This window comes from Piliocolobus tephrosceles, chromosome 10, assembly GCF_002776525.5.
Source record: "Piliocolobus tephrosceles isolate RC106 chromosome 10, ASM277652v3, whole genome shotgun sequence".
NCBI lineage: Eukaryota > Metazoa > Chordata > Mammalia > Primates > Cercopithecidae > Piliocolobus > Piliocolobus tephrosceles.
In genome coordinates, this window is record NC_045443.1 from 43,027,854 (window position 1) to 43,035,959 (window position 8,106).

The 8,106-nt window shown below is 42.2% G+C and overlaps 1 protein-coding gene across 2 annotated transcripts in view; it reads right to left on the minus strand.

The window, feature by feature from the left end:
- SCAF11 (SR-related CTD associated factor 11) overlaps positions 1-7,764 on the minus strand; it is a 78,061-nt gene extending 70,297 nt beyond the window's left edge. The window contains exon 1 of one of the 2 annotated variants that reach the window (XM_023231223.3): positions 7,559-7,764. The gene's annotated coding sequence lies outside the window, so the exon portion shown is untranslated. The remainder of the gene's footprint in view (positions 1-7,558) is intronic. The other variant, XM_023231224.3, reaches the window with a different exon arrangement.
- Between the last annotated feature and the right edge of the window lie 342 nt (positions 7,765-8,106).

Consider the following 8,106-nt stretch of genomic DNA (forward strand, 5'->3'; position numbering starts at 1 on the left):
AAGGTGACAGTCATCTAGGATAACCAGAGTTCAAAACCAGGTCTGACTGACTCCTAAACCTACACACACACACACACACACACACACACACAAGACTGAACTAATTTTTACCTTATTGTCAAAATTACAATAAAAAGACAACCCTAAAAGTACATCTGAGAAGTCTAGGGTAAAAGGAAGGATAAAAAAGGAAGTTTAGTCTTATCCCTAACAGAGATGTGAGTCTCAAGAGGGTTTAAATGTACTCTAGAGGGTTTAAATTTAAAGACTGAGAACACTTAATTTTCACTAAAAGTATTGGTATAATAATCTTTTACAAAAAGGAGTAAGTATAAATTTTAAAAGAACACGTCTATATGCTGCTATTCTGGCTGGAGGCATTGGAGACCAAGTTAGTGAGCAAAATGCCCATGTTAGGAATAGTGAGGGAACCCAGATTAAGGTACTAGAGCTCAAATAGAATGGTAAAATCTTCAGTATGGGGTATCTAAGAAGTATGGAGTAAGTGGTGCATCCCAGGACAGGATGTCAGAGCCTAAGTAGAGAAAAAAGTTAAGGCAATGGGAAACTGGCCATATGCAGGGGATTTATCAAATTTAGTAAGTAATGACAATGAGTCAGAGTTCTCCTCGTGAGAAGGGAGTTATAAATTTGGTAATGGAAAAAAAGAGAACAAATCTCATGGACTGAAATTGCAGAAATTGGTACCAATTCATGGTTTTGAACACATAGACATCGAAATAATTAGAGCATCCAAATCCTGTTTGCTAAATACCTTTCTCCACTAAAAGCAACCACTCTTTGGAGGAATGGTTGATTCCAGTGCTGGGGCAGGGAAAGTACAAGGTGAGCTTCATTTTCTTATGCCCAAAAGGAAGGAAGTGGCTAGGTGTGGTGGCTCACACCTGTAATCCCAGCACTTTGGGAGGCCAAGGCAGGCAGATCACTTGAGGTCAGGAGTTCAAGGTCAGCCTGGCCAACATGGTAAAATCCCGTCTCTACTAAAAATACAAAATTTAGCCAGGTGTAGTGGCCCACGCCTGTAATCCCAGCTACTTGGGAGGCTGAGGCACAAGAATCACTCGAACCTGGGAGGCAGAGTTTGTGGTGAGCCAAGATCATCACACTGTACTCCAGCCTGGGCAACAAAGCAAGATTCCACTTCAAAAAAACAAAAAAGGAAGTCTGAAGAACAAGTCAAAAGAAAACAGAAACTATCTTGAAGGGCTTTCAATAGCCAAAGCTAAGACAATCTCGGAATAAATAAATAGCAAGTTTAACAAGGAATGGGGTATTTTTACAGTCTCAAAATACTTTTCCACAAAAATGCATGTTAATTACCAATGGGACAAAAGTAACTTTACAGTGAAGAAGCTTGGATGATATTACCTCAATCAAGTTATCATAGTGCACACTATGCGATATCAAGTTATCACATCATCAATAATGAGACAGAAATTGTATGCCATTTGATAGGACACAATGAGAAAAACGCAACATCATTACTGTCAAATAGTGTACAACCTGAATCTAACCATAAGGAAATATCTGGCATCCTACAGAAAGTACATGTGGGGGGAAAAAAAAAGAAAGTATCATGCAAACCCAAATGGAGAGACATTTTGCAAGAGAACTAATCTATAAGCTTTAAGCAGTACAAACAAGGTCATGAAAGTCAAGACTGGGGGACTGTTTCAAGTTGAAGGAGTCTAAAAAGACGTTACAGTTAAATGCAACACAGAATTCTGAATTATTTTGTTACAAAGGAAATTACTGTGGAAACTGGCAAAACTTGAATGTGGTCTGAGGTTAGATTCTAATAATATAGGAAGATTAATTTCTTAATTTTTTTTTTTTTTTTTTTTTTTGAGACAGGGTCTTGCTCTGATGCCCGGACTGTAATGCAGTGGCACAATCTTAGCTCACTGCAGCCTTGAACCTCCTGGGCTCAAGTGATCCCCCCATCTCAGCCTCCTGAGTGGCTGAGACCACAGGTGCATGCTACCACACCTAGTTTTGTTTCTTTTTTGTAGAGACAAGTTCTCACTATGTTGCCCAGGCTGGTCTCAAACTCCTAGGCTCAAGTGATCCTACCGCCTCTGTCTCCCAAAGTTCTCGATTATAGCTGTGAGCTACCGCACCATGCCAATTTCCTAATTTTGATGGTTATACTGTAGTTGTGCAACACAAAATCCTTGTACTTGTTTGAGGTGATGAGACTGTACCTGCAACTTACTCTCAACTGGTTTAGGAGAAAAAAGGTCTTTGTAGAGTACATGGAGCTTAAGTGGGATTCTACAATTTACTCTCAAAAGACTCAAGGGGGAAAAGTTCTTTGTACTGTACTAGGAACTTTTCTGAAAGTTTGAGAATTTTTTTTTTGTAGTTACCTAAAAAATTCACTTTTTAAGCAAAAATAAGCAAAGCAGTGTTCCTTTTAAATGAAGAATAGCATGACAGTATATATTTTCACCTCTTCTTTTTATAAGACCCTGCTTTATTATTAGGAGATTGTCAATGACCTTTGATCTCTATCTGCATCGTCCAATAACCACTATTCAGTACCTCAACTGCACTACCCACTTTGCAAGTGCTCAACAACCACGTCACCATCAGTTACTACACCAGGCAATACAGATTCAAAACATTTCCATCATTACAGAACTGTCTACTGGACAGTACCGATCTAGAGGTTGACAGGCCTCTAGATCAGTGAAACAACTGAAGACTGAAAGTCAGATGGACCTAGGTATAGATACTTAGCAACTTCTCTGACACTTAAGTCATTTAACTTCTCCAGAGCCCCAGACTCATGTGAAATGGACTAATACATTCAACATTGCAAGGCTACTGAAAAGATCAAATGAAAATTTATGTAAAATGTCTACAGCAGAGTGGCTGACACATAGTAAATATCTGATAAACATTATCTGTCTTCTGTAATATGGGTGATAATTAAACTTCGATCTCAATACTTTTAGATCTAGTTAAGCAATTACAGAGGCATCACCTTACTGTCCTGCTTGTTCAAAAGGCCAATGAACTTCACACTGTTAGTCAACAAATTTTTTTTTAGTTCTTACCTTATTAAACTCTTATCAACACTTGACCCAACTCTCTCTTCTTGACTTCTCTCTCCTTGTAACACACTCTTCCTTTGGTTTCTGTAACACCCCACTCACCCTCTACTTCTCTGATCTTCACAGTATTCTCTGGGAGCTCACATTCTTCCAGCAACGTTTTTTAAATGTTAGAGGTCATTGTGGTTCCATCCTAAGCTTTTTTCTCCCCCCAAGTTATATTCCCTCACCTAGGCAATTTCATCCATACCTATAGTTCCAATTATCTGGATGGGTGACTCCAGTTTTCCATCTCCAGCCCATACTCCTCCTCTGAATTTTAGAACCATGTATCTAATAACTTACAGGAACTTCTACCTGAAAGCTCCAAAGGTACTTTAAGCCTGATATATTAAAACCAAAAGAGCTCTTGTCTTTATCTGGCACAACCTAGGAATGTAATCCAGAAGTCGTTTTTCAAATTTCTTTCTCCCTCACTTTCAATCTATTAACTGAGGCCTTCTGGTCTCAAATCCCATCCACTGAGCCCATCTCCACAATTATCATCCTAATTCAAGTTATCCTCATCTCTCCCAGACTACTAGAAAAGACTGCTAACTAATTCTCCCAGATCTCCTCTTGCTGCCTCTCTCCTCCCTTTCAATACATATCACCACAATCCTACTTCTGCCTTCTGGAACTATAAGAAATTAATATGGTTCCTAAATGACATTTTTAACAATAAGATAGTTATACTGCTTGATATGGTTTGGCTGTGTCCCCACCCAAATCTCATCTTGAATTGTATTCCCATAATTCCCATGTGTTGTGGGAGCAACCTGTTGGGAGATAATTTGAATTACGGGGCAGTTTCCCCCATACTGTTCTCATGGTAGTCTCACAAGATCTGATCGTTTTAACAGGGGTTTCTGCTTTTGCATTTTCCTCTTTTTCTCTTGCCACCACTATGTAAGTAGTGCCTTTCACCTCCCACCAAGATTCTGAGGCCTCCCTAGCTATGTGGAACTGTAAGTTCAATTAAACCTATTTTTCTTCCCAGTCTCAGGTATATCAGCAGCGTGAAAACAAACTATTACACTGCTCTACTCTTAGCTGAGGCATTCTTAGCTCCTTCTATATTAAGACAAATGATAGTTTCAAGGTCACATACTATCACACTCCTCTAAAAACACACACTGCTTAGGCTAGGTGTGGGGGTTCATTCCTGTAATCCCAGCACTTTGCGAGGCCAAGGTGGGAGGATTACTTAAGCCCAGGAATTTGAGACCAGCCTGGGCACCATATGAGAGCTGTGATCATACCACTGCACTCCAGTCTGGGAGACAGAGCGAGATGCTATCTGAAAGCAAAAACAAAACAAACAACAACAAAAAACAAGGACCCCTGAAATGAACATGGCTCACGTGCATGGATATAAGTAACTGGGCAGTTTATGCCACAGAGACTTGCTTAGTCTAAACTTTCAAACCACAATCACTATTCGTAATGTTTACAGCTGAAAGCATGTTAATTCATTAACTTACATGTAAGGCATTGTTCAGGTGTTTAGGGACAACACAGTGACCAATACTGACAAATGCTGACCTCACAGAAGCTAAATTAGAGTGAAGAAAATAAACAATAAACCTCAGTTAGTAGATTACACAGCATGTTGCAAAATGATAAATGCTATGGAGAAAAATCTGGTATAAAAACAGATACGAAATATCGAGGGGAAGGCTGTTGTTTTATACATAGTAGTTAGAAAAGACCACAACAGCACAGGGGAAAGGAGATTGGAGAAACAGTGAGATGAAGTCAGACAGGAAGAAGAGACTCAAATCATAGAGTCTTGTAGACCATAGGAGTATGGAATTTACTATGACTGAGAAGGGAAGTCATCTGAGAATAGAAGTTACATGACCTGACATTTTATCAGGATCTCTCTAGCTATGGAGTGTTAAAGACTGTAGATCAGCAAAGATCACAGTGACTTTTTAGGAAGATATTTCTGAAAGCAAAATAGTGGTTGTATTTTTATGCTTTGTATTGAATTTTTATGTGTCTATGTACTAGGAATTCACACATTAAGTTCACAGATACAACTTAAAAATATACAATGCAAAGATGAGTTTTGGGAATAGCAAGAGAATGATACTGGATATTTTAACTCTGGGCTCTGCTCAGTATTACTGCTGAGTAATAGTATTACTAACAGTATTACTGCTCAGAAGCAAGACAAGGTGCAAGGCTATTAATCTATTTTGGGGGACAGACTATAATTAAAAATCTAGATTTTATTTCACTGGGCAAGGTAAACCTTGTCAAGGTACAATTTACATCATTAAAAGACAAGAGCAGGTGATAGCAGGGTTTGCTAAAGGGAAGCTACAATGAAAATTAATCTACAGTTGACTTTCTTTTTATTACTTTTATGCCTGCTACTCTCTTTAAGATGCTACGACTATCTCTGATACACTTTAAAAGTTCAGTATTAAGTTGATGGGTAGTATAATACTGCACTTTCTGATTACTAAAAGATGTTATTGATGATGAATCAACAGTATCATGTAACTGCACTGATTCATCCTATGTCTGTGAATAAAAGCACAGGTTTTCAAGAAAACTGTCTAAGCCCTAGCTGGTGCCAAACGACGATAGGGAGCTAAGTAACTCCTGAAAAGTTTTGATCTTAACATACTGGCCCCATTACCACATGAAGGTATTAACAGAAAAAGTAAAAAAATTCTCCGTAACATTTCCTCCATGACATGTTTTCAGGCAACATATTTAGAAACTTTAAATTTTCTTCTACAGTTTTCTTCCCCTTTATACTGAAGAATGTCTTTAAAGCATGAGTATACTTACAGTAGGCAAACATTCAAATTTTACCCCAATGAAATCTTAAAATGTACTCAAACTCTCAGGCAAAAAGTTCACTATCTGAATGTGAAAAACTGAATGACTGTTAAAATATTTGCAAGCACCAAAAAATACAGCTAAAATGCAGCTACCCTAAGAACTACTATTTTTAAAAAACTCATATTGCATAAAAAATGTAAATTCAGATTATCCGATAGGATAATATAGAACACAAGAAATCCAAAGACAGTTTCAAGATTTCATTTCTCTTGCCCACTGAGTTAAAACAACAAAAACAAAAGGCCCATAAACTTTTTTTTGCATCTTTTGACCAAAATAGTGAGATGATCAAGCCAACTGCCAAAGAAACAGGAAAGAGAAAGCAATTGTTTAGAAATAGACTTGATTACATGTCAAAATTTTAATACAATTACTAATAAAATATAAAAACCGTTATTTTAAAATGTATTGCCCTGATATTCTGCTGCTGAGGTAGGTAGTGATATGTAGAAATGTATTTTTCTTTCTAGAACGAAAAAATACTGCATTTATTAATATGCTATTCCCAAATTTCGGGGACAATTCCCAAAGCGGAGAAAATGTAACATCAGCATCTACTACACAAAGCATTAAAAACATTTTTCAGCAGTTTTGCTTAAGTCTCTTAGGTCAGTGGTAGCATGTTAGCCAAAATGTAACCCAAAATGAATGAACAACAGTCAGCTGGTAGACACTGTATGTAATACAATACGGAAATATATTGAAGGTATTTCAAAATTCAACATTTGAATCTGTGAATGTCTAAATCAAGTACTCTAAATCGAGCGTCTACTTTTGAAACAATACTCCAAAATACGTGTTGGTGGCAAGACCGCCAGCCATCTGTAAGAAATCTTTTTAATGGTTCAAAATTCCTAAGTCTGAGGTGGGGCAACCGATTAGGCTACATTTATATCTCCCGGCCCCGTAGTCGTCAGCCCAGGTAGCGAATTTAAAACATTGGGGGTGGGTGAGTAGTCTGAAGTTCAGATCACGGAGTGAAAAAGGCTGATGCTTAGAAGCGCCGGCTCTTCCCCATTCGCGCACTCGAGAGGTCACGGCGTAGTAAAGTTTGGTTTCACTAGCGGGCTTGGACGCTCGCGACCGAAGTCTCCCAAGAAAAGCCGACACCGCGGTCGGGAGCGCCCGGAAGCTCAGCAGGACACGTTTCCACCGCAGGGAGGAGGGCGTCTGCGGCGGTTCTGGCGTGGAGCCCCTTGTCCCCCTGTAGGACCCTGCACACGGGCGGGGACGGGCTTCGCCGGCTAAGGCGGCGGGAGGCGCGTAGGCCACAAGGAGGAAATGGGACGGAGTGCGACAGAGAGGCGGCGGCGGCCCAGGGCCGGGCCGGGCCGGGCCTCCCTCGCGGGGCAGCGAGAGGGAAAGCGGCCCTCCCGGCCGCAGCCTCCCCCACCTCGAGAGGCAGCTCCAACTTTACTCCCAGCGCACGACGTCGCACGGGCCGCGCGAGATTCCGAAACTTTGTCAGCCCTCGCGTCGCCCTAGGCCCGCTCCAGCGCTCTGCGCCGGCCGCTAACCCTCCTCTAGCCCAGACAGCTGCCCAAGCCCATCCACCCCGCGGGTCGGCCAATGTTTACCTCAGGCCGAGGTCGAGGCGCTCGGTCCGGCCGCGGCCCCACAGCAGGTTCCCAGGTCACAGTCACTCCGCCAACAAGTTCCCCAACATGGACTCCTTCGTCCGCTTTGTGGTGTTCAGGGTCTCTGGGACACTGACTCCGCTGGCTCGGTCCGGAGGCGGCGGCGAAGCAGGGAGCGACCCAGGTTGCGCCGCTCCGCGCGACTTGCGCCACCGCTACTCCCCCTTCCCCCGCCTTGTCTAGCCTCCTCCCTCCCCTCCCCTCCCCGCGCGTCTCCCTCCTCCTCCCGTCCCTCGCTCGCTTGGCTCACTGTCGGCGCGCTAAGGTGACGACGGCGGCTGCCGGACTCGCAGCGTTCGGCCTACTCTCGCTCTGGCCCTGAGTGCATGTTCGCAGTGCCCAGCCGGGCCGCAGGGGGGCGCTGGCAAACTGCTGTTTGCGACCGAGAAGCGTGGTGGGTGGAGTCACGTCACGCGGCCTGTGAGCGGGAGGAAGGGCAGCTGCGATGGAGGGGCCTTCTGGGAAACGTCCTTCCTGCCCCGCCTTTC